The sequence below is a fragment of the Octopus sinensis genome, linkage group LG4 (assembly GCF_006345805.1).
Source record: "Octopus sinensis linkage group LG4, ASM634580v1, whole genome shotgun sequence".
In the NCBI taxonomy this organism is placed as follows: domain Eukaryota; kingdom Metazoa; phylum Mollusca; class Cephalopoda; order Octopoda; family Octopodidae; genus Octopus; species Octopus sinensis.
This window is the reverse complement of record NC_043000.1, coordinates 111073975-111078484: the sequence shown is the minus strand read 5'-3', so window position 1 is coordinate 111078484 and position 4510 is coordinate 111073975.

Below are 4510 nucleotides of genomic sequence, written 5' to 3'. Positions count from 1 at the left end.
AGCAGATCTGTAGTAGAGAGGGAATGACATTGGGTGGTTGCAAATGACGATGAAAGGACTTTCACAAACTTATCCACTAACTGACCGAACGATTAATCAAGCAGTCGACTATTTAATTCATTAAATGGTTTTCCAATTAAGAAAACAAAAATAACAGAGAAGTGAAATACCACCTGTGCGTGTGTTTATTATTGGTATAATGACTCTTCCTAAATACAATAATATGTACGTATGTGTATATATACATATCTGTGTGTGTAGAGAGAGAGAGAGAGAGAGAGATACAAATACAAAGATATATACGCATACAGTGACATACATACATGCACGAAGATATGAGTTTGAAAAGCTATAAATAGTGAAAGCGCTTGCACAAAAGCTTCCTTCCATCAGGATTTCGTAGAAATAGTAATTTTTCCTCGAAGGAAGTCTCTGTTTGCCTGTCTCTATAAATACACACACACACACACACACACACACACACACACACACACACACACACACACACACACACACTCACACACACACACACACACACACACACACACACACACACACACACACACATATATAAAGGTTCAATCATAAAACTTATATTTTGTTAATAATGAGTTGTTTTGCGTAGGAAATCAAATTCAGCAATTTCTCAAAGTAATTTCAAAATTCCAATAGCTAGAAAGAATAATTCGCGAATAATGGCACTTTTCCTGTTTCGTTGTTTTGCTGCTAAAAATCATAAATAAAGGACCACTTCTTCAGGATTCAGGTTTCCAACAGGTCGTCTGTTCAACAGGATTGAGGTAAATCATAATCACCTTCGACCAGGGTGATTATTTGTATCGTTCATAGGTTGCGTTATACCAATTTGAAGCAATTTTAACGCTTCTAAGAAAGCATTGCTGTAGCGATGTCGAATCTTATGTATTATCCCGGTTGCTCAGTTCAAAATGTATGACTTAAGCTGGATAAAACGCTTTGCGCTGATGTCATCTGCTTTAAGGTCACCCAAGTCCAGAGGATGTGTCTCTGTTTTGAATTTGAGGCCATCAACGATTAAGAGACTTGACTCTTTGAGGATTAGTATAGGAAAAGCCATTCGTATTCTAATTTTCTGTCCTCAAGCAGCGTTAGAGCTCTGAGCAAATCTATTCTATAATGGCTGGTGTGGAAAGTCTCATGGCGAAGACAAACACGTATTTCCAATGTTAGGTTTAGTCATACACACGCGAGCGCGCGCGAGCATATATATATATATACGATTATACTCACATATACAGTTATATACATATATACGAATGCACACACACACACACACAGCCGTTCAAGAATTTGGACCTGGAGATCTCTATTTCCAGCGACTTCGAGAGCCACCTCCCAGTGGTGTCGGACGTCAACAAAGAGCCCTCGACTACAAGACGACCAAATTTTTTTATTTTCCAAGGTTGGGGTCTCCCGTCCCTAAGCCCTAGACCATCACCTAATCACCCTTACCCGTCTTCTTGCTTAACAACAACAACAACAACAACACACACATATATGTATATATGCATGTATGTACTAATGCATGTACGAGCTACAAGACTTCTGATGAAGGTACAAGACTTGAAGACTCAAAGGCTCAAAACTGTTCATACACCCCTCGTATACATGTGTGTATGTATGTATGTATTTATGTATGTATGTATGTATGTATGTATGTATGTATGTATGTATGTATGTATGTATAACACTTAATCAAATACCAGAATGTTGTAGGTCAAGATATAATTCGATGTGCAGTAAGACATACATATACATGCATGCAACACACATGCACACAATATAAATTGCTTGCAATGGTGTACCTATTTTATATATTAAGAAAAAAGAGGCAGAATTTTGGATAATTATTTATTAGTGCTTTCATCTCGCTCGTTACCGAGGTTCATCAGAATTGAACTTCTATAGAAAATTTTATGCCTTTCATATAAATCTGGAATTGAATGTTCTCTTGTTATCTAAATATATATCACACTAGCAGTATCGCCCGGCGTTGCTCGGGTTTGTAAGGGAAATAACTATATAAGCATTTTTAGAGATGTAAAGTATAAAAGCCATCTCAATATGGCTAACCACAAAGCGGGGTGTTACTGTAGCTTTTTATGTTCTGAGATTTAATAATAAATTTTTAGAGAGTTACTTCCCTTATATATGCCAAAAATGCATTAAAAATGGGAAAAATTGATGGTAATTTTTTTTTAAATCGTAGACTCATCGTAGACGCGCGCTAATACCCAGAAGGGCTCGATATGAATCACGACTATAAGATACCCGGTTTTGGTTAAACTGCACCGCAAAATGTGGGAGTATTTAGGAATCTAAATCGTAGGAGACAGACACTCACACAACCTCACTTTTATATATAAAGATTTCCAGCAATTTCTCTTGCTAGTTGCTTCCAAGTTGGAATCAGTATTATCGATAATGACACGAAATTGCGCTCAACTCCTCTGGCAAACAACTGCTGAGCTGTTGGTGACCGTCTGGTGACACACACACACCACACACAACCACTTCCACACATTTTCCGTCTACAAAGTTCATTCACAAAGTATTGGTTGGCCCGGGGATATAACAGAAAATACTTGCCCATGTAGTGGAACTGAACTGAACCTAAAACCACGTTGCTGCAAACAAGTTTCTTAACTACACAAGCCACGCCTACACCTATATATTCTGCATGCAGGCAGCATTCTGGGACAAATTTCTAATGTTATTATTTAAAAAAAATAATAAACCAGTATATTATTTTCAAACACAAAACTAGATCTTCTAGTCGTTTTGATGTCTTGGAAGAAATAGTTTGATTGTTTCTCTGATATGGTCTTATAAGCCTGAAATATGTCCGGGGTTGTCGCCATAGCATCCAAAGAAGAGACTCCCCAATCACCACTGTAATTTTTGATCAACTGAAAATTTAGATGTTCAGTTTTTTTTTTTATGGTTTAGTTAGTGATGAAAGGGCTGTGCCCACGACTTTTTGTTGTTCAGGTTTTCTGTGCGAAGAAAAGGGAAAATAATTCTCAAACCCGGAATCCTGTCCTAAGGCTCAGAACAGACTGAACACCACCTTCAGTCTTACACACACACACACACACACACACACACACACACACACACACACACACACACACACACATACACACACACACACACACACACACACACACACACACACACACACACACACACACACACACACACTGCACACATGGAAGCACTCCGTCGGTTACGATGACGAGGGTTCCGGTTGATCCGAATCAACGGAACAGCCTGCTCGTGAAATTAACGTGCAAGTGGCTGAGCACTCCACAGACACGTGTACCCTTAACGTAGTTCTCGGGGATATTCAGCGTGACACAGAGAGTGACAAGGCCGGCCCTTTGAAATACAGGTACAACAGAAACAGGAAGTAAGAGTGAGAGAAAGTTGTGGTGAAAGAGTACAGCAGGGATCACCACCATCCCCTGCCGAAGCCTCGTGGAGCTTTAGGTGTTTTCGCTCAATAAACACTCACAACGCCCGGTCTGGGAATCGAAACCGCGATCCTATGACCGCGAGCCCTCTGCCCTAACCACTGGGCCATTGCGCCTCCACACTGCACACACATACGCACACAAACAAACGTTTTGCTGAAACACATTTTGTTCTTGGAATACAGGTTTTCAGAGGGATCGAATCTCTTTAGAATGCTTGCCTTATCCAATATTAATGTATCGGAGACGAGCTGTTACCAACTTCCTGTTTTCAAGTTGGGTTGAATGAGTTAAAAAGCAAACTTACTTGTCAAAGAATACAAAGCAATGGCGGTGTTGAAGAAACAAGAGTTTATATTGTTGTAAGAATGCTCGGAAGGAAAGGTTCTGTCCAGTCTGCTTGATTTATTATTCCTTGTGTCTTATTTCAGTCGAGAATAATCGAAGGGGGAAATGGCGACTGTTTTGCTAGATGAGAAAAATATTATTCAGAAATACCTTCTGTTCTGAAAGCTTTAAACACGGATATAAACAACGTATTTTAGTTCGAATATAAATGTAGAAACGAATCAATTGATTGTTCTACTTAAATGCATAAATAGCCAATAACCAATCAATAATGCCCTAAGATTAGCAACTATTATCCAGGTTGATCGAGTATTTTTTTCTGTTTTGTTAACAAAACTATTTTATTTATGAATTACGAGTGAGCATTTTGTTTAGATACAATGGGTCCCCTGGTGGTGCTACCAACACAAGACTCACCACAACACAACAAGGGATCGGGTATCCTGAATAGGGTTGATATAAAATACGGGATCCGGTAACTTTATTTAGCTAAAAATAGCAGCCAAATATACCTTAAATTTCTTAAGCTGATATATGAAACTATACAGGACAAAGCATTTGATACACAATAAGACGTGATTGCCATGGGGGGAACACTTTTTTTTATACTCCTGTGATGGAATACGTTCTCTATTCGATCATTCTAA